Here is a 27,237-nt window from a genome sequence, read left to right as displayed (position 1 = left end):
TCACATTGTTGGAGGAACATTCAACCCATGACCTTAGTGATATTAAGTCAATGGTCATTGAAGTGGTTTTTCTATTACCAGCAGAGGGGAGGAGGTTTATTTAGAGGCCCGATTAGAGGGGCCAGCCAGAGATAATCATCCCATATTTGATAAAATTCATCATCTGTATGGTGGCTATTGACAGAATTTTAGGGACTGGAGTCTTTCAAATGGAACAATGCATAGTCTACCACCTGATGGATGGTTTGATTTATGTGAAAACGCTCCACGGCCTGGATCACAGAAAGTCAGATTAATGCGGTTTCATTTCCTCGGGTAAATGTGCTTGGAACTCCATTTTCCCAGGAATTGTTTTTCATATAGTTTTGTAGGTGGATCCGATCTGTTCCTTGTAAGGTGAGAGCCACCATGGTAACCCAGATGTACTGGAAATGGGTAACAGGTCACATATTCAGCAGGCATCTTTTGTGAGTTATCTGTGGGATGCTGGACCCATGAAAAAACAAGTTAGCACTGGTAGGCACCACTAACCCACTCATGATGGCAAAAAGTAACAAGATATTTCACCTTAAAAGAGGAAGAGAATAAAGAAGAAGAAAAAAATTAACTTGTTCACAAGCTTCTTAAAATGTATTTTTAGGCCAGGCAAGGTGGTTCATGCCTGTAATCCTAGCACTTTGGGAGACCGAGGCAGGAGGATCACTTGAGGCCAGGAGTTCAAGACCAGCCTTGGAAATATAGTGAGTCCCTGTCTCTGAAATTAATTTTAAAAGTTTTAAAGAAGAAAATGTATTTTTAAACCTGTGGTTACCTCACAAATATAGTTTGTCTGGTGGCCTGGTTTGTCTGGTTTGAGAGGAATGGCCTTCATTCAGCTAGGATGAATCCAGGGCTTAGCTCTGGCCAGCATTATAGATAAGTAGGTGGTTAGCAGCACACTATAAGGTCCTATCCATTTTTTAGTCAGCTGTTAATCCAGTCCTTGATTCTTTCAGGTGTTAACAGCACCCTGTCTCCTAGTTGGAAGGGGTGAAGAGGCTTGTCAGTGGGGTGGGATGATGACTAGTTAATAGTATCTGGCTCAAGCATTGTACATATGGTTTTTACCTTGATTTAATTTATTCAGTCAAGGGGAGGGTTGCTAGTGAGGAAATCTGGAAAAGTCTCATTAAAAATGTCAAAGAGACTTAATCCAAGCCCACTTTGGGGTGCCACCCAAATGTGGAGTCAGACAATAGACATGACTTTTGTCCTTTTTAAAATCTTTGAATCTAGAGCCTTGCCGAGGTCTTTTTTTTTTTTTTTTTTTTGAGTTGGAGTCTCACTCCATTGCCCAGCCTGGAGTGCAGTGGCACTCTCACAGCCACCCCCACGTGGACCTGCTGGGCTCTGGCAATCCTTCCGCCTCAGCCTCCCAAGTAGCCAGAACTACAGGCATGCGCTACCACGCCTGGCTAATTTTTTTGATTTATTGTAGAGACGAGGTCTCGCCAAGAAGCCCAGGCTGGTCTCAAACCCACGAACTCAGGCAATCCACTTACCTCGGCCTCCCAAAGTGCTGGGATTACAGGCTTGAGCTACTGCGCCCGGCCCCAAGGTTTTCTTTAATGGGTGGTTCAACTTCTCCGTTTCCCCAATGGATTGTGATCTCTAGGGTGAGCTTAATTTCCATTTAATCACTTTCTGAGTCTGCTTGGAAACATAAGACGGTCCATTATCACTTTGAGTTGACTGAAGGAGGGTCAAGCCATGTTTCAGCAACACCTTAGCTACTTCTGTGGCTCTTTCATATTTCGTCAGGTATGCTTCTGTCCATCCTGAAAGTCATGATAAGACACCATGACTAATACAAATGTGTAATTTCAGTCCTTCTGGGTGCAAAGTTTATCTACCAGTCTTCAGAAGGGCAAAGTCCCTTATGTTGCACCCCTTCTTAAGTGGATTCCTCTCAGTTTGGGGGTTAGTCTTAGCACACAGGTGTCATCCCTGTGTGATTTTCCAGAGAGTCTGTTGAAGGTGGGGGTCCTCTGAGAGAGGGGTGTATCAAATCATTTAGTGCATCTCTGTCAAAATATGTCCCTTCATGTAGGTGTTTTAATATTGGGTGTGCAAATGCCTCGGGAGGTAGGAGCTGCCATGACTATTGGTTTTCTATGAGTCAGAATCTGTGCTGTGAAACCCCAGCCTAGGCTCACTCTTTTTTATTGTTGTTGTTGTTATTATTTAGTTTCTATTTCTCTGGAATCCAACTAGATGTGGAAGGGAATAAGGAAAATATGGAACCCAAAGAATTGTAGCGAGAACACAAAGATTATAGGGATATTGTGAGCAAATGGGATGGAGGGAGTACTCTCTTGAACTACAGAAGGAATGATCTGGTAGTTTAAGATAAAACAAGCCAGATTTATGATCATTGCCCATAGTCAGCATTGGTGATCTTCTTGCTGGTCTTGCCATTCTTGGACCCAAGGCTCTCCATGGCTTGCACAATATTCATGCCCTCTTTCACCTTGCCAAAATCCACATGCTTGCCATCCAGCCATTCAGTCTTAGTAATGCAGATGAAAAACCATTTGTGTTGGATCGAGCACTTGTCATGGACAAGATGCTGGGATCTGCATGCTTCAAGATGAAGTTCTCACCATCAGATTTCTCCCCACAGATGGACTTGCCACCAGTGCCATTATGGCATGTAAAGTCATCACCCTGGCATATAAACCCCTGACTAATTCTGTGAAAGCAGGAACCCGTAGAACCAAATCCTTTCTCTCCAGTGCTCAGAGAAGGAAAGTTTTCAGCTATCTTTGGAACTTTATCTACAAACAGCTCAAAGGAGATACTGCCCAACGGCTTGCCATCAATGGCAGTGTCCAAGAACATGGTGGGGTTGACCATGGTTGATGGGAAAAGGCTCAAGGCGGCAGTGTCTGCAAAGCCTAGGCTCACTCTTTATCCCACTCTGTGTATTGAGACTCAAATTCAGTTCATTCCAAGTAAGGAATTAACACCCTGAGCAATAGTGTTTCCTTTGTGGCTTGTTCCGTAGCTTTATTGCTTCTTGGTTTCCTTTAGCTTTCCTTTAAATTGTTCTAAGGCTCTGGTTAGGGAAATTATTTCAGCCTTTTGTGCCAAGGTACCTGCTGGGAGGACATGGACATCTATTACCTTGTCTGTGGTTACCATGGTATATCCAAATCAGCGTTTTCCCTCTTCCACGAAACTTCTCTCACTGGTGTTCATTTCCAAGTCTGGAGAATCCATCAGCTGGTCCAACAGATCCGGCCTGCTGGAAAAAAATTGTATCAAGGATTTCTAAACAATCATGTTCTAACTGGAGTGCCTGATCCGATCCAGGAGCAGCATGGCTGGATTGAGAGCCATGGTTGTTTATAAGACAACATTAGTGTTGTCCAACAAGATAGCTTGGTATGTGCTCAGTGAGAGACTACTGTCCGAGAACAAGGTGACCATTCTTTAGTGGTTCCAGTTGCTTGGCAAGCAGGCCATAGACTGGGTAGAATTCTCAAGCTGTTGAGTTAGCACCCCAGGCTTATGCCTTGACTTTTTGCAAATTTATGGTCTTAATGGCTTCTGTGGGTTAGGTAACCCCAGTGCTGGGGCTGACATTAGTTTCATTTCAAGCAGCTCAAATGCTTGTAGACACTTGGGGGTTCACTGCAGTGACTCTGAGTCTAGTCTTTTCAGGGCTTTATAGAGGGCATTAGCTAAGAGTCTAAAGTTAGGAATCCAAATTTGACAAAGTCTTACCATACCACTTTAGGTGTCCCAGAGTTATCTACTATTCCCTGGAGTTTTGATGGCTGCTATGGTCTGCTTTTAGTCAACCATTAGGCTCTGTATTCCCTGCTTTAGTTGGAACCCCAGATAAGTTATCTTTTGTTTACAAATTTGTGCTTTCTGGGGGATACCTTATATTCACAGCTGGCTAGGTGGTCTAATACTGAGATAGTGATATTAGACAGACATTTGTCATAGCCTGAGCTAGCCACTAACAGGTCACCTACATATTGTAACAGGACTCCTTCATCTCATTTGAAGCTTCTTAAATCTTTTGCTAATATTTCCATAAAAATGGTAGACGAATTTTTGGATCCTTGAGGCAGTACAGTCTAACAGTATTAGAGGCTGACCTTAATTTTCAGGTCTTACGACTCAAAATCAAACAATAGCTGGGCTTGCTCATCCATCGGAATGCAAAAGAATGCATCTTTTAGATCCAGTACTGAAAACCATGCATAGTCCTCTGGTGTGACTGTTAGCAACGTATCAGGGTTAAGTGGATGGATATTCTGTACGATGTCATTAATGGCTCTCAGATCCTGCATAAATTGACGTTCTTCTGAAAGTGACTTTTTACAGAAGGTATTGTAAGGGGATCTGCATGACCGGATCAGTCCATTTTTCAAATATTTTTGTAGGACAGGCTTTATGCCCTCTAGGGTCTCTTTCTTTGTCAGATATTGTTTCTTGTGGAACACTGTAGCCCGCTCTCTTGATGCAGTATGTATGGGTTATGCATTCTTGACTTTATCTGGGATCCTGTTTGCTCATACAGTCTGACTTACTCTCGTAAATTTCAGGTGGCAAGAGATCGTCTTTCCTCTCTTCCAGTTGTGTCAGCAGCAACTGTAACCAAAGGACCAGTTCAGGTGGGACCTACAGATGGAGGTGTTGCTCCTTCAGGGAGAATGTTACTTGTGACTTTTGTTTATGTAGCAAATCATGCCTGAGCAGGGAACCTTTGGCATGTATAAGAAATTGTGTCTTGGTCTTAGATCTCCCAGCTTGCATTCCAGTGGTTAGAGGAAGAGTTTTCATTGCACTTCCCCAGTGATCACAGTCATTGAGTTAAGCTGTTTGGTATTTTCTGCCTCCCTGATGTTTTAGGACTGAGTATATCACACCAGAATCAATTAGAAAGTCAATCAACTTGTTCCCCACTCAGTTATAACCAGAGCTCCTGTGAGGAAATAGTGACGAGTCTTGTGAGGTTAAAAGGATCCTCAGCCTGTCAACCGAGCACTGTGGGAGGCCGAGGTGAGAAGACTGCCTGAGCCCGCGGGTTCGAGACCCACCTGAGTAACTTGGCAAGACCTAGTCTCTACAATAAATAAAAAATTAACTGGGCATGCTAGGGCATGTCTGTAGTTATGGCTACTTGGAAGACTGAGGCAGAAGGATCACAGGAGCCCAGCAAGTTGAGGCTGTGGTGGCCGGGAGTATGCCACTGCCCTCCAGCCTGGGTGACAGAGTGAGACTCCAACTCAAAAAAAAAAAAAAGGAGCCCCTGAATCTCCTCATTCCTGGTCTACGTTGACAACTTGCTCTGCCATTTGTTGATGGTTTTCTCTTCCTTTTCCTCCAATTTCATTTTAGGTCCCTTGTTTTCTCCTTAGTTTAGGGCAATCCCATAGCTAGTGTCCATCCTCTTTATAATAGTCATACCATGTGGTGGCGTGGGCCTGTAATCCTAGCAACTGGGGAGGCTGAGGCAGGAGGATTGCCTGAGCTTAAGAAGTTGAGGCTGCGGTGAGCCATGATCATGCCACTGCACTTCAATCTGAGCGGTAGAGTGAGACCCTGACTCAAAAAAAAAAAAAAAGTCACACTGGTTCTCGCCTAGGGTCTTTTCCTGAGCAACTTTGGGTTTTCCTTTCTGGGATGTAAGTCACTCACCATTTTTACCAAACTTATAGCCAGTTTTCTTTTCTTTTTTTTTTTTCTTTTCTCACTCTGTCACCTAGGCTGGAGTGCAGTGGCACTCTCATGGTCACCCCAGCATTGACCTGCTGGGCTCTGGTGATCCTCCTGCCTCAGCCTTCGAAGTAGCCAGAACTACAGGCATGCACTACCATGCCCAGCTAAATTTTTTTTGGAGACGAGGTCTCGCTGAGTTGTTGGAACTGGTCTTGAACTCACAGTCTCAGGCAGTTCACTCGCCTCGGCCTCCCAAAGTCCTGGGCTGACAGGCTGAGCCACTGAACCCAGCCTGTAGCCAGTTTTCACTCTCTGACCTCCCTTGCTGTGCATTCTTTAAAAACCACATCTACCAACTGGGAAGGATTCATCCCAAGTGTCCCATCCAGCCTTTGTGGCTTCTTTCTAATGTCAGAGCACACTGTTGTAAAGGGTCATATTGACTGTTCATAGACTCTCAGGAACTTCTGGGTCAGCCTCTATGTTTTTATGACAAGCCTGATAAACAGGCTTGAGAACTTCGGAGGGATTCTTGTCTGCTGTTTGAATTATCACTTGAATTTTATTTAGACGTCTCTGCTTTGGCACTCCTTTCTTTAATCTAGCTAAGATACACCACTTATAATGACACAGTTGGCCTATTCCTCCATTATTGGGGTCCTAACTGGGGTATATCAATTGGTGGCCAGTGCTGGATCCGGTTTCTTATTTGGGTTATCCTCATGGAGGTGTTCTGTCTCCTCTCTGTCTCTGCCAATCACTAGCCTTCTCTTGTCAGCCAAGAGTAGTATGTTTAACAGGAAATGTATGTCAGTCCAAGTGGAATGACGTGTTGGAAATATAGAGGCAAGTATGTCGGCCATTTTCTATGGGTCATAGGAGGAAGTTTGAGCTTTTCCGGTTGAGCAGATCTGATATACTAGGCACACATCCTAGTTATCCAGTGGGCTCTCTCTGATCATTCAGTTTCCAACTAGATATTGAGTCAAGAGAAATTGCTCAAACCCAGTTGAGGGGGGTGCTCTGGCTGAACTGGTTTCCCTCTTGTGTCTTAGAGGGAAAACCAGTTCAGTTTTTCACACTGGGGAGGGCCATTGCTATCTGTCTGCCTAGTCTTGGAGCTGACTCAGGAGGGGCAATAGGGGGTGAGGGAGTAGCTCACAGGGTTTGAGTTTCTCATTAGCATTAGGTCCTTATTGTCCCTTATTGATTATCTGGGAGTAGCTTGACAGCCTTCCTTTCTCTCTGAATCAATAGCTATCTTTGTTTTGTTTTGTTTTTTTGAGTTGGAGTCTCATTCTGTCACCCAGACTGGAGTGCAGTGGCCGCTCCCGGCCACCGCAGCCTTGACCTGCTGGGCTCCAGCGATCTTTCTGCCTCAGCCTTCCAAATAGCTGGAATTACAGGTGCACGCTACCAAGCCCGGCTAATTTTTTTATTTATTGTAGAGATGAAGTCTCGCCAAGTTGCCCAGACAGGTCTCGAACCTGCGGACTCAGGCAATCCATTCACCTCAGCCTCCCAAAGTGCAGGAGTACAGGTTGAGCCACAGAGCCCGGCTATCAATAGCTATCTTAAGTTTGGCCCAGAGCAGGCTGAATCTTTATTTTGTCATAACATAAAAACCTGCAAATATAATGTTTCATGATGTTTGCCTATTTTTTGACAAAACCAGTTCAACTGTAAAGTAGTATGAGAATTTAGAAAACCATTCAGGGCCAAGATCCTTCAGAAGGCAGAATATACAAGGACCAAGCTACCCTGCAATAGAAAACCATCTTTTTCTTGGTCATGGGCTCACAGCTGTGGATTTTTCTAATCTGCCAGGATGAAGCCGGGGTCTCTGAGGTGGAATAGAGAATGAGCCCCCCATTTTTACAGAATGAAGAAAAGAAAGAACTTACAAACACTAAACAAACAAGTCCATAAGCAAATGTAGTGCTTCTAAACAAATTTTCACTAATGAGAAGGATGGGGGAAATCTTAGAAAACCTTATCTCAAATCAATCATTACTGATAATGACCTGTGGTGGGTCCAGGTGGGGTGAAAGCCCAAATTACAGAGACAGAAAATTTGGATCCCCTGTAGATCCAAATGGCATAGAAGCATAAATGGTCAGAGACAAAGAATTCCTGATATACAGACCAGTTTGACTTACCCAGGCTTTGAGGTCTGTTGACTTCCCAAATAATCATTTTCCTTGCAGCAGTGTGTTGCAGGCAACTGATACACAAAGAGGAAAGAAGGGAGAATCTCTGAATAAAGAACACTCGGCACCTATTGGGAGGTCCCCAGAATCCTTGTCAAGCGTGCAGGTGGTACCCTTGAGGAGCGATTGCCCTGCCTGATAGCGTGAACAGGTAAGCCCTGGCTCACTGTCACAGCCAACTGCTTCATCTGTTGGAAGCCAGGTGGGCTAAGCTACTCAGGGCTCATCTCAGACTAACCCCCCAAATTGTTACTGGACCCAGGTCCAGGTGCTTGCTGCTCAAAAGTCAAACTTGAGAAACAAGAGTCAATGGAAGGGTTTTTTGTTTTGTTTTGTTTTTGAATTAGAGTCTCACTCTGTCGCCCAGACTGGAGAGCAGTGGCACGCTCCCGGCCACCACAGCCTTGACCTGCTGGGCTCCGGTGATCCTTCAGCTTCTGTCTTCCAAGTAGCTGGAACTACAGGTGTGTGCTACCATGCCAAGCTAGTTTTTGACTTATTGTAGAGATGAGATCTCACCAAGTCTCCCAGGCTCATCTTGAACGTTCAGGCTCAGGCTATCCACTAGCCTTGGCCTCCCAAAGTGCTGGGATTACAGGGTGAGCCACTGAACACGGCCAACGGAAAGTTTTATTCAAGAGCCAGCAACCTGAGGAAAGGATAGACTAATGTCCCAAATGCCATCTCGAATTTTCAGCTTTGGGCTGGACATGGTGGCTCACACCTGTAATTCTAGCACTGTGGGAGGCTGAGGCAGGAAGATTACTTGAGCCTAGGAGTTCAAGAGCAGCCTAGGTAACATAGCAAGACCTCACCTCCAAAGAGAATTAAAATTAATTTAAAAATTCACCAAGTGTGGTAGTGCGTACTTGTAGTCCCAGCTACTCAGGAGACTGGGGTGGGAGGATTGCCTGAGCCCAGGAGGTCAAGACTGCCATGAGCTGTAATTGTCATGATCATGCAACTGCACTCCAGCCTGCATGAAAGACTGAGACCTTGACTTTTAAAAAAAATTCTGTTTTACCGTGGGGCTCTTTTTTTTTTTTTTGGAGTTGGAGTCTCACTCTGTCGCCCAGACTGGAGTGCAGTGGCTGCTCCCGGCCACCGCAGCCTCAACCTGCTGGGCTCCGGGGATCCTTCCACCTCAGCCTTCCAAGTAGCCGGAACTGCAGGCGTGCACCACCGTGCCCAGCTAATTTTTTTTGATGTATCGTAGAGATGAGGTCTCGCCAAGTTGCCCAGGCAGGTCTCGAACCCGCAGGATCAGGCAATCCACTGACCTCAGTCTCCCAAAGCGCAGGATTACAGGCTGAACCACTGAGCCCGGCTTACCGTGGGGCTTTTAAAGAGAAGCTTGGTATAGGAAATATGAGGGAGTTGGGCAGGGTCTACACATCTCTGTTCTGTTGATGATCTTGAATGATCACTTGGCTAGGGGGTCTGGCTGGTATCACCTTGACTGTAACCTGGTGGTAGATCAACTGTCTACGTCTTCTCTCAGGTGGGATGGTTGCTCCATGCCCGGTTTGTTCCAAGATTAGCCTTTAGAATTTCTTTCTTTTTTTTTTTTTGAGTTGGAGTCTCACTCTGTCGCCCAGGCTGGAGTGCAGTGGTACACTCATGGCCACCACAGCCTTGACTTGCTGGGCTCAGGTGACCCTTCCGTCTCAGGCTTCCGAATAGCTGGAACTACAGGCACACACTACCACGCCCAGCTAATTTTTTGACTTATTGTAGAGATGAAGTCTCACCAAGTTGCCCAGGCTTGTCTCAAACATGTGGGCTCAGGCAATCCTCTCACCTCGGCCTCCCAAAGTGCTGGGATTATAGGCATGAGGCACTGTGCCCAGCCTAGAATTCCTTAAGCAACAACTTAACTGGGGAAAACTATTTGGCGCAGGGGTAATGAAATTCTATTGTCATTTTATGATCATCACCAATGGGTGGCTGCTGTGGACTGAGGTGAGAAGTGGATCTCCAAGTCTTCCCGAGATGGTAGTTGTGAGTTACAAGGTTGCAAGTGTGGGTTAGATTGCGAGGCCTCAGGAGGCATCAGAGAAAGAATGAAGGAGAGGATATTGAGGAGGGAAGTGGAGAAAATAAAAGGGGGGAGGTGTCTAATACAGGCACAGCATCTGAGTTTTAGAAATCGTTGAAAAAAACAGAGCAAATCCAGAAAAAGGTTGCGACAGGGCAAAAGCATCGCAGAAAGGATTCTTTACTAAGAAGAGAGATGTCTAGAGAAGTCGAGGTTTGTTGCCTAGAGAGGACCATACTTAACTACTGTCTTCAAGGGCATAATGGAATGCTTCATGGCAAGAGTTATCGCCTTGTTTCTCTCCAGCTCCACTGAGATGGAAACAGAAGAAATGAAGTTCAAACTTTAAAAGACTTTTTAATTAAACATTTGGATTTATTGATCTTTGAAAATCAGATCCAGAAATGAGCCATTATGGGCTTCCGTAGTTTCTGTGTTCCTAGGGAACCTTCTAAAGAACACAAAACCGTCTACTCTCAAAGACTTGGAGATAGATGGCAACCATCCATTGATGACAATAAAATGACAAGAGAGCCCACTATCCCATCCCAAACACTTTTTCCATGGCATTCCTGGAGTGACTGAGATTCTCACATTATTCTTAATCTTTCAGATTCAGGCATTCAAGATCTCAATTAAAATGCAAATATATCTGAAGGAGCAACACATTCCACTATTATCAGCCATGAACACCTCATCTCATTAAGTAATCAAATTAGTAAGTTACCTATCAGAGACCCTTGGCAAATGAAGGATAAAACAAGTAAGTTTTTAAAAAACATATTTAAAAAAATTGAGACAGGGATCCCACTATGTTGCCCAGGCTGGTCTTGAACTCCTGGCCTCAAGCAATCCTCCTGCCTTGGCCTCCCGAAGTGCCATGATCGCAGACACGAGTCCCCATGGTCACCCAACTAGTAAGTTTTGATGACCAAGAAGGAGTTGGAAAAACTCTGGGACTCAAGGAAATTTAGAACCAGTAAGTTTTGGTGATAGAGAAGGAACTGAGGACACTTGTGAATTTTTCTGGGGAGGAAAAGTTGAGGTGGGTTGCCGCTATTGGTGACCTCAGGGATTCACATGACAAAGTACTGAGTATCGGGGTTTGGCTTCTCACGTGATCTGCTCTATGTTCTTCTTCCCCTCCACTCCTTCCCCTCCCCTTCCTTCTGTAAGCATCAGCAGGCACTACGCTAAGAGCTAGAGGCACTGTTCTAGGTTCTGAACACAGTTAAGTTTCACTGAACTTCCCAAAGAGGAATGGGCAGAATCAAGTTCATGTACAGCACAGAATCAAATTCATTATTTTACCTCCTATTGTTCATCAAGACTCTCAGTACTGGAACAAAGAGCACCTTGCAGGAGAAGGTTTCATCTCCGAGATTCACCGCACAGCAGGGCGACACTCATGGCAGCAGCCCCAGGCTCCAGGGTGTTTTAAATGGAGCCCTGTGACTCTCGTCATGCACACATTTATCCTTTCACTGTTAGAACTACACGCAATTAACATCCACTTTGTTTGATTCACCCTGTCACCGTTTATTATGTTTGTTTGTTTCTTTTTTCCCTAAGCCCAAAGAGTCTATTGTGGTCGGGCATAGTGAATCATGCCTGTAATCCCAGCACTTTGGGAGGCTGAGGCAGGAGGCTCGCTTGAGCCCAGGAGTTTGAGACCAGCCTGAGCAACATAGTAAGACCACGTCTCCACAAAAAAATTTAGAAATTGGCTGCTGGTGTTATTCACAATAGCAAAACCATGGAACCAACCATGCTGCCCATCGAAAGTAGACTGGATTAAAAAAATGTGGTACAAGCCGGGCTCGGTGGCTCAGTCTGTAATCCCGCGCCTTGGGAGGCTGAGGTGAGTGGATTGCCTGAGCCCGTGGGTTCGAGACCTACCTGGGCAACTTGGCGAGACCTCATCTCTACAATAAATAAAAAATTAGCCGGGTGTGGTAGCGCGCGCCTGTGGTTCCAGCTACTTGGAAGACTGAGGCAGAAGGATCTGCGGAGCCCAGCAGGTTGAGGCTGCGGTGGCCGGGAGCAGCCACTGCACTCCAGTCTGGGCGACAGTGAGACTCCAACTCAAAAAAAAAAAAAAAAAGTGGTACATATACACGATGGAATACCACACATCCATAAAGAAAGACAAAATGATGAACTTCGCAGCAACTTGGATGGATTTAGAGTCTGCAATACTCAGATCTATCACAGAAACAAAGAACTGAGTGCCACATGTTCTCACTCATAAGCAGACCCTGAACAATTATCATAATACTATAAGAAAGGATTGGCCGTAGTGGGAAACTGCCGGGGGAGGGAGCGGGGTGAGGGGCACACTTCATCAATAAGGGAACATGATCTCAAACCAGGTGAAGTGGGGACCAAAGTGAGGCCCAAACTTTACCTGTACAATGACTATTTGTATACCTAACCCTGAATTGTACTCCACATCTTTAAAATAAAAATAAAAGCCGGGCTCGGTGGCTCAGCCTGTAATCCCGTGCCTTTGAGAGGTTGAGGTGAGTGGATTGCCTGAACCCGCAGGTTCAAGACCCGCCTGGGCAGCGAGACCTCATCTCTATAGTAAATCAAAAAATCAGCTGGGCATGGTAGTGCATGCCTGTAGTTCCAGCTACTCGGAAGGCTGAGGCAAAATGATCGCAGCAGGTCGAGGCTGCGGTGGCCGGGAGCAGCCACTGCACTCCAGTCTGAGTGACAGTGAGACTCTAACTCAATAAATAAATAAATAAATAAATAAAAATAAAAATATTTGGCTGCTGGCTGTCGTGGCACCTGTCTATAGTCCCAGCTACTTTGGAAGCTAAGGTGAAAGGATCACCTGAGCCCAAGAAAGTCGAGACTGAGGTGAGATGTGATCATGCCTCTGCACTGGAGCCTGGATGACAGAGTGAGACTGACTCAAAAAAAAAAAAAGCGTCTAGCCGGGGTCAGTGGCTTAACCTGTAATCCTGTGCCTTGGGAGGCTGAGGTGAGTGGATTGCCTGAGCCCGCGGGTTCGAGACCCGCCCGGGCAACTTGGTGAGACCGCATCTCTACAATAATTCAAAAAATTAGCCGGGTGTGGTAGCGTGCGCCTGTAGTTCCAGCACTTGGAAGGCTGAGGCGGAAGGATCCCTGGAGTCCAGCAGGTCGAGGCTGCGGTGGCTGGAAGCAGCCACTGCACTCCAGTCTGGGTGACACAGTGAGACTCCAACTCAGGAAAAAAAAAAAAGCGTCTATCATTTGTTCTGTCCATTAGAGGAAGGCATTTGCAAATCTTTCAACTGTCTTTCAAGCACTTGGTGTGCAATTAATTTGGAAGGCCACGTATTGACTGCGGCTGCCGCCTCTGCAGTTTTCTCATTTAAAAACAAAAACCGAAGTTCCCCGCAGGTGCGTTTAATTTAGAAAGCTCAACTCATTTAGTCATTTGATTTTGTTCTTATTTTTTCCAAAATAAAGTTTAATGTAATAACACTGTGCTTAAAATATTAAAATCACTTTAGCATTGGAAACAATAGTTTGAATGATATATAGCAAAATATAAAGGGTGAGACACAAATATTTAGTTTGAAAACGTTCCACTCTAGTCCTTAATTATGACAATTTGTTCATTCCACAAATTTTTTTCTGAGTGCCTCCTTTGTGCAGACTTGGTGCGTGGCACCCAGCATGCAGGGTAAGCAACACCCCTGCCAAGTCTAGTTCTCTCTCTCCATTCACACTTCTCACCGAGCTTGAATAAAACCAGAACCTGGGGAAAAATGGGTTGTATTATAAAGATTCAGTTTTAAAGTTTTCTGTTAGGGACCCATAACCACATCCCCCGAGAAGACTGGTATCAGGGCAGTTAGATCCCAGTACTCCTTGCGAATGTGATGTATACATCTGCTTGAGATACAGTCTGGAGGGACCTGCCTTAACTTCCCCTAACCACAATCACAACATCAGTTTTAAGGAACACATTTTACCAGGTGCGGTGGCTCACGTCTGTAATCCTCGCATTTTGGGAAGCTGAGATTGAGAGAATTGCTTGAGCTCAGCATTTCAAGACCAACCTGAGCAACATAGTGAGACTTCATTTCTACCAAAAAAAAAAAACAATTAGCCAGGTGTGGTGGTGAGGAGTGAGACCCCCCCAACTCAAAAAAAAGAAAGAAAGAAAGAAAGAACACATCTCCACTCTGGACAAGAGGGGAACACAACTGCCCTCAATCTTCTGTTCAAAGCAGAGAAGCCAAGCACTGGGTGAGGCAGACATTCCAGGGCACAACAAATCATTCCACTGCCTCCACTGGCATGAGAACAGGCATCTCTCACTGCAGACAGGCCTCAGATGTTCCCAGTTGTGGATCAAAAGACAGCTGAGCCCGTGGGTGGGGAAATGTGTGAGATCACTGCTCTCAGACTGGAAGTCAAAGGCCTCTCGTGCAAGGACATGGCACCAGGCTGGGGCAACTCCAGCAACCACGAGCCTTGAGGTTCTGGGAAACGCTGGACATGTGTCTTTAGTGACTCATCTCTGGGACTGTCCCCACACAGTCTCGGAGGCCTGTATCCTTCTCGGCTGAGTTGTTTTCCCTTTGCTCAGTTGCATGTGATCTCCCTGCAATGGATTGAAAGATTGAGAAACCACCGCATTGAGTCTCCATTGGCATTTTCCCCTGATGCCCTAGGCAGCTAACATCACTTCTACACCACTCATGAATCCCTTCTTCCCCACTCAGCAAGCTGGGAACGGGAAATAGTTTGGAAATTTTCTCTCTGTATATTTTCCGGACTCCTCTTCTCCATTTTTTTTCCCCTCCACACCAGCTGTGGGTTGGAATGGGCCTCTCCTGCGCGCCAACCTTGCTGATACATTCCACGACTCTGACACTCTCGTGCTTGTTCCTATGTTTGATTCCTCCATGAGATCATACATTCATCGAGAGCTGGGACCTTGTCTTTCTTACTTTTGATGCTCCGGTCAAATATGGTAGTGGGATAAGGCCTGTCTGCTGTGAGAGATGCCTGTTCTCATGCCAGTGGAGGCAGTGGAATGATTTGTTGTTGACATGGTGGCGCATGCCTGTAGTTCCTGCTACTCGAGAGGATGAAGTGGGAGGATCACTTGAGCCCAGGAGTTCGAGGCCAGCCTGGCCAACATGGCAAGACCCTGTCTCTAAAAGCACACATAATTTATGGGGATAGGCACTCAAAAGAATGTTAATAAATGACTGAATATCTACTAGTACGGTTGGCTTTTCAAAATAGAGAAGCCAATTACTGCATCCGTTTCGCTTCCAAATTACTCCCCACCTCCCATGTTGGCAACATGTCTAAATTGACACACATTTATATTCAGTGACTTATCAGTCTCTAAAAACACAAAGAATCATATAGCACCATTCTCTGATACAAGATATCTTCTTTGAAGTTTGAAATTATTGTGATAGGCTTAGAGTATTATTTGTTTATTTATTTATTTATTTGACCTCTGAACTTTTTATTGGCTTCCTGCTTCCCCGAAGGGCGCCCTGTTCCCGCCACCTCAACGCCTCATAACTCTGGTGTCATTGGCCTCAGACACCAATTTGCCATCCACTATCCTGTTGGCGGTGGTCTTTTGGATGGTCTGGGTGGAGCTGCTGCTGTCCAGGCCATCACTGAGACCGAAGTCCTCTCTGTCTTCCAGCAGGTGGCGGTAGGTAGCGATCTCAGCCTCCGGCTTGACCTTGATGTTCAGCAGAGACTCGTACTCCCGGTCCCGGCGCTGGCCCGCTGTCCGGGTCTGTGCCAGTTCAGACTCCAGGTACAGCAGGGTGCCACTGAGCTGCTCCATCTGCATGGCATAGCGGGCCTCCACCTCTCTCAGGCTGTTCTCCAAGCTGGACTTCAGGTTTCTCATGGAGTCCAGGTCAGTCTCCAAGGACTGCACTGTACGTTTCAGCTCTGTCAGCATCATCTCGGCAGCTCCAATCTCGGCCGACTGCGTGGTGACCACTGTGGTGCTCTCTTCGATCTGCTGGGACCAGTCCTTGTCCAGTTCCTCTCGGTTCTTCTGAGCCAGCTCATCATGCTGGGTCTGGATGTCCACCATGATTTTGCTGAGGTCCTGAGATTTGGGGGCATCTACCTCCACGGTCAACCCAGAGCTGGCAATCTGGTCTTGTAGACCTTTTACTTCCTCCTCATGGTTCTTCTTCATGGAGAGCAGCTGCTCCCTGAGAACCTCGATCTCTGTCTCCAGCTGCAGCCAGATGACATTGGTGTCATGAGTGACCTTGTGGAGCCCATGGATTCGCTCTCCATGGACTGGCGCATGGCCAGCTCTGTCTCGTACTTGACTGAAAGTCATCAGTATTGTCAATCTGCAGAACGATGCCGGCATTGTCCACAGAAGACACAAAGATCTGAGCCCTCAGGTCCTCGATGGTCTTGAAGTCATGTCCCCAGTCTCTGCCCTGGGGTCCCTTCTTCTCCAGGTGTTCTTGGATTTTGCTCTCCAGCCTCTGGTTCTCGGTCTCCAGACACCTCTCCCACTCCAGGTAAGAGATCAGGCGGTCGTTCAGCTCTTGCATGGAATTCTTGCTCTGGATGCCCCCCAGACTCCTGGCCATCCCCGTGGCCGAGCCCCTGGGCCCCCAGCCACCCTGGAAACTGGTGGAGCGGGACACAGAGACCCGGGAGCCCAAGCCGCCGGCGCCTGCATAGACGCTGGCCGCGCTGCTGGTGGGCCAGAGGGTGGGTGACTGGATGGAGCCCGGGGACCGGAAGTTGGTAGAGTAGGTGGTGAAGCTCATGGTGGCAGTGGAGGAGAGCCAGACAGTAGGACTCACGTCTATAGTATGACTTAAAGAGCAGATTTAAAGGAAGTGTGAGGGCCAGGTGTGGTGGTGCACGCCTGTACTCTCAGCTACTCGGGAGGCTGTAGCAGGAGCTTCACTTGAGCGCAGGAGTTCGAGGCTGCAGTGAGCTCTGATCACACCCTGCACCCCAGCCTGGGCAGCAGAGAGAGACCCAGTCTCTGAAAAATAATTCAAAATTTTAAAAAGGAAAATTTAAAAGGACTTCAAGGAGATACAGATTGATTTCTCCACAAACTTTGGAACACCACTCTAAACCGCATTAATAGCAACACTCTTCAAGTTCAGATTCCAAAGCCAATGTCAATAGATGCTTTGCTTTTCATTTCTTTTACTCTTCTAACTAAAGATATTGTTATTAATACTGAATCTGCATGTTACTTGCTTTAGCACCTCAATACTTATGGTATTCAGTGTGTTATATGAGTATTAATTATTATTATTATTATTATGCATTTTATGCATTTACTTAGAACATGATCTTCCTTGAAATGGACGGTTCTCTTTGTGCTAAACATACAGTCTTGGTTTAAGAAACTCAAAAAGAATAATAGGAAAACTATTTTAGATATTCTTATTATGTATAACAACACATATGTCAAGACTGAACTAAGCTTTATAACAAAATTTTATTAATGAAATGTCTTCTGTAACTATTGTTTTCTAAATGTCCCTAAACATGTAGCCCTTTCTCATTTTGGCAATTTTGAAGCCAGATAAGGATTCCTTCATGCCTGAGTAATCTTCAGTATATGTCGTTCATACTTTAGTAAAGTCAAGAGGAATTTATGGCTTAGAGAAATAACTTTTGCTGCAATACCTGGACATGAATGGGTATTGTGGACAGATTCCTTAGGTGGCAATGATTAGGAAACAGAGAAAATGAGCAACGTAATATTTCTTTCTGCTGTCCTGAAATAATCTAAAAAATAAATTTAGGCCAGGTGTAGTGGCTTACACCTGTACACCCAACACTTTGGGAGGTGGAGGCAAGAAAAATGCTTGAGCCTAGGAGTTCAAGATCAGATTAGGCAACATAGTGAGACTTTGACTCTACAAAAAATTAGACAAATGTAATGGCACGTGCCGTGATTCCAGTTACTTGGGAGACTGAGGCAGAGGGATTGCCTGAGACCAGGAGGTTGAGGCTTCGGTGAGCTGTGATCTTGCCACTGCCCTCCAGCCTGGGTGACAGAGTGAGACACCTAACTCAAAAAAACTTTTTTTTAATTAAAAAAATAAATGTAGGCTGGGCTCGTTGGCTCAGTCTGTAATCCCAGGCTTTGGAACACCAAGGCGAGTGGATTGCCTGAGCCTGCGGGTTCGTGACCCGCCCAGGCAACTTGGAAGACCTCATCTCAACAATAAATAAAAAATTAACCGGGCATGGTAGCGTGCACCTGTAGTTCCAGCTACTCGGGAGGCTGAGGCGGAAGGATCGCTGGAGCCCTGCGGGTCAAGGCTGCGGTGGCCGGGAGCGGCCACTGTACTCCAGTCTGGGCGACAGAATGAGACTCCAACTCAAAAAAAAAAAAAAAAAATTTAAAGAGTTGATATAGAGACAATAAGAGGATCACTTATACATCTTTTGTCTCCTAAAACCACACAGGTCAGTTCTGATTTGTGCTGAATGAAAGGCTATATCATATGTCTGTGTTTCCCATTTTTGCAGAATGAATGTCAGAAAATACTTCATTAAATAGCATAGAAATGTGGTCAAATGGTGCAGGGGTGAATGCCTCTCTAACTGCATGGGGACTATGTAGGATTCCTAGACCCCTCAACCTCCTGTTTCTTTTTGCTGGCAACCGGCATGTGTAGAAGGTGAACATTTATTGGTGAAATAACAAAAAAAAAAGCAAAAGGAAACTTTTGCTTGTGTTCACCCTTGACTCTTTTTCCCTTCTACAACTTGCCATTATTAGGCACTTAGGAGACATTGCACCACATAAAACTTTAACTCATAGCTAATGTTGAATTAAAAAGAAAATTCTACATATTTGTAGAGTTGGAGTCTCTACTTTGCCCAGGTTGGTCTCAAACTCCTGGGCTGAAACGATCTTCCCACTGATCTCCCAAAGTGTTGGATTACAGGTGTGAGCCACTGAGTCCCTCCCATTGTTAATATTTGGCAATCTATAAATACTTATAGAATGCCTACTATGTGCCCTGTATTAAACTAATGAATGTTTAGAAAAATTCTAATTAAATGTCCTGCCCAATATTATAGTGGTTGTTGATGGATACAAAAATAGAACACAAAAGCTACATCATTTACGATACATAGAGCATCAGAATGTTAATAGGTATATATATGACATCATTTTCTATTGTTTTATACTTAGACACACACACCGACATACCATATCCTCATACACACATATATTTAACTCTATTTTCGTGTTCTCTGCGTTGCTCTGGTTCCTTATTTTCTTCTCTTTTCTGCAGTTATTGTTGTTTCATACACTTTCCAAAGCAATATAGAATAGAACTGAGTGGTCTTGTGATCCTTACCAGGGTCAGAGCAGACATTGAACTGGATTCCACTCATTATCTTTTTTTTTTTTTTTTGAGTTGGAGTCTCACTCCGTCACCTAGACTGGAGTGCAGTGGCATGCTCCTGGCCACCACAGTCTTGACCTGCTGGGCTCCAGCGATCCTTCCACCTCAGCCTTCCAAGTAGCTGGAACTACAAGTGCGCGCTACTACGCTCGGCTAATTTTTTTTATTTATTGTAGAGATGAGGTCTTGCCAAGTTGCCTGGGCTGGTCTTGAACCTGCGGGCTCAGGCAGTCCACTCACTTCGGCCTCCCAAAGCCCTGGGATTACAGGCTGAGCCACCAAGCCCGGCTGTTTCCACTCATTATCAACTTCACCATCCTCTCCTGCAGGACCAGGAATCCTGAAATTGTCATTCTTCCTGCTTTATGCATTTGTTTGTTTGTTTATTTGGGATTGAAGTCTCACTCTGTCTCCCATGCTGGAGTGCAGTGGCAGCCTCAACATGCTGGGCTCAGGTGATCCTTCCACCTCAGCCTTCCAAGTAGCTGGGACTACAGGCACGTGCTAGCCTACCTGGCTAATTTTTTAATTTACTGTAGAGATGAGGTCTCACCAAGTTGCCCCAGGCTGGTCTCGAACCCTTAGGCTCAAGCAATCCTCTCACCTCAGCCTCCCAAAGTGCTGGGATTACAGGCATGAGCCACCACCGCGCTCTGGTTCTTCCTGCTTTAAAGTCACAGTGTTAGAACAGCTTAAGGGTTGAGAGCAGAATGCCTGGTCTCATGGCTCCTGCTATGACAAGCTGGGAACTTCGGGCAAGATTCGTAAACTCTCTAAGCTTGAACAGAGTCTCATTTGTAAAGTGCATATAAGAACAGTGCTTAATCTCATGGGGCTGCTGCAAAATACTCACAAGACTGCTAATAGGATTGTTACTATTACTCTTGCTCTGCAACCCTGGGGAATTTGAGTACAATCTCTGTGAGGTAACAGCTGCAGTTCCAAATACCCACCTTTTCCACCTGCTCTTCCCACAGCCCTTGTGGGTCCTTCCTTCTCCGTCTCTCCTGACATTCATCTGACACTTGCTGTTTGCCACGCTAGTGTTGCCAGCGATCATTTCCTCTGCATCGATTCTGCGCTCAGAGGCAAGAACAACATCAAGCGAGTCTTTGACTTTCCGACATCTCGTATCATGTATTATTCCTACTATAAACTCAATCAATAACTATAAACCTATTGTGCATCTTTGTTTCCAATTACATTAGTGCCCCTCATATCCATGAGTGAAAGTATTCTACTTTCTTGGTCAGCTTCAAATCTATTTTCAGAATAAAGCTGGCCATAGCTCAATAAATGATACTTGATATCCTCTTAATATGCATGGACCAGCTGCGCTTGGTGGCTCAGCCTGTAATCCCTCGCTTGGGGAGGCTGAGGTGAGTGGATTGCCTGAGCCCACGGGTTCGAGACCCGCTGGGGCAACTGGTGAGACCTCATCTCTACAATAAATCAAAAATTAGATGGGCGTGATAGCACGCGCCTGTAGTTCCAGCTACTTGGAAGGCTGAGACGGAAGGATCGCCGGAGCCCAGCAGTTCGAGGCTGCGGTGGCCAGGAGCGGCCGCTGCACTCCAGTCTGGGTGACAGAGTGAGACTCCAACTCAAAAAACAAAAAAAAAAAGTATGGACCAGCTTTATCTGAACTCAGGCAAAAAAGGAGTTTAAAGTTTCTTCCTCCCTTCCAACATTAAACAACTGATTTGATTTTCAACAATTTTTTCTCTGCACTCTTGTGAATCTACTTGTTTAGCTCTATTTTTTCTGCTAGATGCTCTTTGACTGAAACAATCTTCCCACTGATCTCCCAAAGTGCTTGGATTATAGTGTTAGTATTCTTAAGAGCATGAAAATCCTTCTTACTTCAGTCTTGAGATTTCTATCCCTCCCTCCCTCCCTCCTTCCTTTCCTTCCTTCCTCTCTTTCTTTCTTATCCGGTCTTATTCTGTTGCCCAGGCTGGAGTGCAGTGCCATGATCATAGCTCACCACAGCCTTGACCTCCCAGGCTCAAGCAATCCTCCTGCCTTAGCCTCCCTAGTAGCTGGAACTACAGGTGCATCCCACCATGCCCAGCTAATTTTTGATATTTTTGTAGAGTTGAAGTTTTGCTATGTTGCCTAGTCTGGTCTTGAACTCCTGGCTTAAGCAATCCTCCCTCCTTGGCCTCCCCAAGTGCTGAAATTACAAGAGTGAGCCACTGTGCCCGGCCTGAGAGTTCTGTCTTTACAAAGATCTCAACACCTTTGTAAGAATTGAATAGGGCATAGCAGATAGCTTTTAGGCAGTTCTGAAACATTCAATCAAAGGGAACAACTTTAGTTGTTTTAGGCTGACATTTCCTGGAAGTTCTTATGGCATAAAGTGTGACAAGAAGGTTTTCTCCCTTCCCACCTATCACTGTGGGTTTCCTAAGCATTATTAAGATTGGAGACCCTGTGTGCAGGTGTAGAGCTGGTCCTAAGGTCACAATGGCTCATCAGAATCACAACACACACCCGCATCCTACAAGCAATATTGGTTTATTGCAAATGGATATGATCTTTTCCTAAGTCATATGCCCCTAAAATATGCAAAGAGCTTAGACACAGGCTGGTCACAAGTATGGTTACATAGGTGGGCAGCTATGCAATGCTTTAAGGCAGCGTTCTCCAACCTTTTTGGCATCAGGGCCTGGTATCGTGGGAGACAGTTTTTCCACAGATAGGGGGTTAGGATCATCAAGCATGAGAGTCTTATAAGGAGCAGGAAACCTAGATTTCTCTCATGCACCATTCACAATAGAGGTCACACTCCTATGAGAATCTAATGGCACGGCTGATCTGACAGAAGACAGAGCTGCACTTGACCACTGCTCACCTCCTGTTGTGTGGCCTGGCTCCTCACAAGCCATGGTCCGGTACTAGTCTGCGGCTAGGGGTCGGGGACCCCTGTTTTAAGGAACCTAAAAGATCTCTTTCTGCCCTCAGAATACTTCTCCATCATGTCTGAATTCCCTTACCTTTTACCCAAGTGATAAGCTTGGATGAGATGCATTGCATCTCATTTATTCATCAGGTATTTGCTGATTATATACTGTGACCAAGAACTGTGCTAAATGATGTGGATAGAAAGATGAAAAAGATGGTTGGGCATGGTGGCTCACACCTGTAACCCCAGTACTTTGGGAGACCAAGGTGGGAGAATCGTTTGTGTCCAGGAGTTCAAGACCGGACTAGGCAACATAGAAAGACCTTGTCTCTACAAAAAGTTTTTTAAAAATTAGTCAGGCATGGTGGCGCATGCCTGTAGTCCTAGCTACTTGGGAGGCAGAAGTTCAAGATTGCAGTGAGTCATGATCATGCCACTGCACTCCAGTCTGTGTGACAGTGTGAAACCCTGACTCAAAAAAAGAAAGAAAGAGCCGGGCTCGGTGGCTCAGCCTGTAATCCTGCATTTTGGGAGGCTGAGGTGAGTGGATTGCCTGAGCCTGAGGGTTCGAGACCCACCTGGGCAACTTGGCAAGCCCTCATCTCTACAATGAATCAAAAAAATTAGCTGGGCGTGGTAGCGCATGCCTGTAATTCCAGCTACTTGGAAGGCTGAGGTGGAAGGATCGCCGGAGTCCAGCAGGTCGAGGCTGCGGCAGGGAGCTACCACTGCACTCCTGTCTGGGTGACTGAGTGAGACTCCAACTCAAAAAAAAAAAAAGAAAGAAAGAAGGAAGGAAGGGAGGGAGGGAGGGAGAAGAAAGAAAGAAAGAAGGAAAGAAAGAAAGAAAGAGGAAAAAAAGATAAAGAAGATATACCTCCCTTTTCTCCACCTTGGCACTCCTCAAAAATACTCACTGTCCTAACTTCCAGGACCTTAGATTAGTTGTACCTGTTGCATAATAATATATCTGTCAGAAATGATTAAAATAGTGGAAAAAGATTTAGCTGCCACTGTGTTCATTGTTGCATTTTTTTTTTAAACAGTAGGGAAGGATAGGAAGCAACCTAATTAAGAAAGGGACTGATTGAGAAGACTGTGTTACTCTGCTCATAGAACGAAATACTGCACAGCTAAGAAAAGGAAGACAATATTCATTGTGATGGAAAGATGTTAATGAGGTATCCTTACACAAAACAAAGTTTCCTGGGATCCTGTGCCAGGAGAGTCAGGCACGGGGGAGTAGGGGAATGTCAGGGGCCCGCGGGGCCCTGCTCTGGTCACCATGGACAGTTTTTTCTCCAGCTGTGAGCTCTCTAGCCATACCTGCTCCTTCACCTTCAGAGCAGAGGAATAGGAAGAGGTAGAGCACCAGCAGGTTTTGGCCATGGTCTGCCACAGCGAGGGGCCAAGGATGAGAGTAATGTGGTGGAAACTGTGGTCCCGAATCACGACCACCAGGAGATTGCAGTCTCCGTGGCCAGCCTCAAGTCGTCCTGCCAGTCCATGCTCAGCCTGGATGACTTCCAGCTACCTGTGACTTTCTACCTGAAGTCAAGCTCTGGCCTGGCACAGATCACTTGGTGCCACCAGATTATTACCATAAGCAATGATGTTTCTGAGGAAGAGGAGAGGGGAAGAAGAGGAAGCGGGAAGTCGAGTTGTGTCCCATCCTTCCTGCCAAAAAGCAAGGGGTCAGGTCCTAGCCCTCCTTGGGGGGGATGGTCTGCAGGCTCTAGGAGGGCAGGGGGAGTGGGTAAGAGCTTGGGTGATGACCCCTCATGGCTCGTCTCTGTCGGTTGCACTATGGCCACCTGCACCCTGTTCCTGGACAGGTTTCAAGAATTCTAAATGTTTCTTCTTCGTTGAAGAGGACCGTCTGGGGCGGGAGGGAGGTCTCAGAGGAGGCATCTGTTCTCCAAGGGCCTGGAGTTCTGGGGCATCCCTTTCTCCAGGGTGGAAGGGACTCTGAACGTCCCTGCTGACCCTCTCACACCACCTGCGTGTGAGGACGGGGGTTAGTGTCTGAAGCCCAGAACGACACATTTGTAACACTTTTTACGTTTTGGGATAAAGGTTGAAATAAAGTGGTGTGGGGTTTAAAAAAAAAAAAAGCTTACGAAGAGTGTGTACAGTATGTGGTTGTAAAAATATATCGCATACGTATTTCTGCATTTTCTAAATTTTCTTCTATATGCATGTGTTATTTTTATAATCAGAAAATATTTTATAAAGTAATTAGGGAAAGCAGTTTGGGAAGCAGTTTTCCTCCCAGTCTGGAGCTACAGGGAAGAATGAAGGTGGGGTTGATTGTTCTTCCCTGTTGCTAAAGCCAATGAGCGAACGGGCTGAAGTTGAAAGAAACAAGGGAGGTTTCAATGAGAGAGAAAAAGACAGCGTGACTGTGGGGAGGAAAAAAGAGCTCCCAGGATGATGCCGGTCTTTCTCTTGTCTAGCTGAAACATCTCTTGCTTCCGCTTTTACCCATCGCCTCTTATTCTGACAAGATGAAGGGCAATTGATGCATCTCCCTACCCACCCTTTAAAATGGACCCACACTGTTCTTTTTTGGCCAGGCTCGGTGGCTCAGCCTGTAATCCCAGCACTTTGGGAGACCGAGGCAAGTGGATTGCCTGAGCCTGTGGGTTCGAGACCAGCCCGGGCAACTTGGCGAGGCCTCGTAAATACAATAAATCAAAAAAATTAGCTGGGCGTGGTAGTACCCGCCTGTAGTTCCGGCTACTTGGAAGGCTGAGGCGGAAGGATCACTGGAGCCCAGCAAGTTGATGCTGGGGTGGCCTGAGTATGCCACTGCACTCCAGCCTGGGTGACACAGTGAGACTCCAACTCAAATAAATAAATAAAGAAAATGGACCCATGTTATTCTTTTTGCATAACACTCAGTTGCTCCCCTTGATACCAGTAAATCAAAGGGGCAGGGAACTGATAGAAAGAAGTTCATTTCTGAGTTCGAATCCAGGGAGCAGAGCCGGGCTCGAGGTCTTTCTAAAATGGTTCTGCTCACCCTCCAGGCTTTTATGGCTCACTTTTCTAAGTCCAGAGTTGTTAGTACCTACACGTTAGCCACGCGACCAGCAGAGCATTGTATAGAACTTGTGTTTCGGCGGCATTTATCGATAGTGACATTTTTCGGTCCAGACTTCCTGGTGTCTGGTATCAGAGATCTCTCATAGCTTTTATCAGTAGGGCCCGCCAGAAGCGTTAAATCAAGCTTGCCATAGAGTAAAGGGAGTTTACAAGGCCTAAGACATCATGCATTACACAAAAGTTGTACGAATCACAAAACTTAGGATTCCATTGATACAAAAGTTATACAGATCACAAGGCCTACGATGACATTGATACTATATTTTCAAACGTATAATCACTCAGAAAAAGGTAGTAAATAGAGATTTGCATCTTTCAGTTGTTGGGGCATAGACTACAGGGAAGTCAAGGATCCCCTGAAGCTACTTACTTGGGAGTGCATAGGAGACAAGGGGAAGTGTGCCTTTGATTAGCTCCCAGGAATATTATTCAGGAATGTACAGAAATACTTGAGCCCCTGCCATGCCCTTCTCTTGGGACTATGCAAAAACGGACAGACATTAGCAGGTCTCTGTATCACCAGTGAGGAAGTGTAGATGTTCTTACTGCCGTACAGATTCTGGGGGGCCTTCTTGGTAAATAAATCAGTAGCATACTGAGATCAGAATCTTGTGTTCTCACCAGAAAGGCCTGGTGATCTACCAAATAGCCCCTGCCCCCCCTCAGCTCCCCAAGTCTCAACTCTCTGGGGAACACCTGACCCTATCTTGCAAACGGGTCACCCCTCTTACAGTCTTCTGAGCTACAGGGATGACATGTCACATCCTTCAATCAACTGGAAGTGTTTTGGCAGGACCTGCAGAGCACTGCCAGTTTTTCATTTTTTCACTCCTACCATGATGCCTTTTGTCATACATTCCATGGGTTCATATTTTAGTGAATCAGCAGAACACAGGAAAAGGCAATACCAGAGTAGGAAATTAGGAGAGCCAATTCCATCGGTTTTCATTGATTTCAAAGCACTCAGATTAGCACATGATGTTACCCTATATTCATCTTTTACACAAATACGTATTTTTATTTTGCAAAAATAATCATTCAATCTCTGATGGCTTTGATAGTGGTATTAGGGAATTCCTCTTTGTTTTCTATGATCTTGTAGTTATTGTCTTTTTTTTTTTTTTTTTTTTTTGAGTTGGAGTCTCACTCTGTCGCCCAGACTAGAGTGCAGTGGCTGCTCCTGGCCACCACAGCCTCGACCTTCTGGGCTCCGGTGATCCTTCCGCCTCAGCCTTCCGAGTGGCCGGAATTACAGGAATGCGCTACCACGCCCGGCTGATTTTTTGATTTATTGTAGAGATGAGGTCTCGTTGCCCAGGCGGGTCTCAAACCCGCGAGCTCAGGCAATCCACTCACCTCAGCCTCCCAAAGGCACGGGATTACAGGCTGAGCCACCGATTTCTCTCTCTCTTTTTTTTTTTTTTTTGAGTCTGTATCTCACTCTATTGCCCAGGCTGGAGTGCAGCGGCATGATCACAGCTCACAGCAGCCTTGACTTCTTGGGTTCAGACGATCCTTCCACCTCTGTCTCCCCAGTAGCTGGGACTGCATGTGCACACCACCATACCTGGCTAAATTGTCGGTTTTTTGTAGAGATGAGGCCTTGCTATGTTGCCTAGACTGATCTTGAAGTCCTGGGCTCAAGCAATCCTCCCACCTCAGTCTCCAAAAGTGCTGGGATTTCTGGCCTGAGCCACTGCACCCGGCCTTATAGTCTTTTCTAACAGGCTCATTACCCGCCTTCTCTCTCTGAACCCTTCTCAACATTCTTAAAAATTTCTTTCTTGCTGGGCTCGATGGCTCAGCCTGTAATCCCGCGCCTTTGGGAGGCTGAGGTGAGTG

The 27,237-nt window shown here is 45.9% G+C and overlaps 3 pseudogenes; 1 reads left to right on the top strand and 2 right to left on the bottom strand.

The window, feature by feature from the left end:
* Positions 1–15,502: 15,502 nt before the first annotated feature.
* Positions 15,503–16,784, bottom strand: LOC103257282 (annotated as a pseudogene).
* A 6,673-nt stretch (positions 16,785–23,457) lies between these two features.
* LOC110595393 lies at positions 23,458–23,993 on the top strand (annotated as a pseudogene).
* Positions 23,994–24,066: 73 nt separating this feature from the next.
* Positions 24,067–27,237, bottom strand: part of LOC110595392 — a 7,098-nt pseudogene continuing 3,927 nt past the window's right edge.

This window comes from Carlito syrichta, unplaced genomic scaffold, assembly GCF_000164805.1.
Source record: "Carlito syrichta isolate Samal-C Ts95f unplaced genomic scaffold, Tarsius_syrichta-2.0.1 Scaffold301632, whole genome shotgun sequence".
In the NCBI taxonomy this organism is placed as follows: domain Eukaryota; kingdom Metazoa; phylum Chordata; class Mammalia; order Primates; family Tarsiidae; genus Carlito; species Carlito syrichta.
The sequence above is the reverse complement of the archived record's forward strand: the minus strand, read 5'-3'. Positions and strand labels throughout refer to the sequence as shown.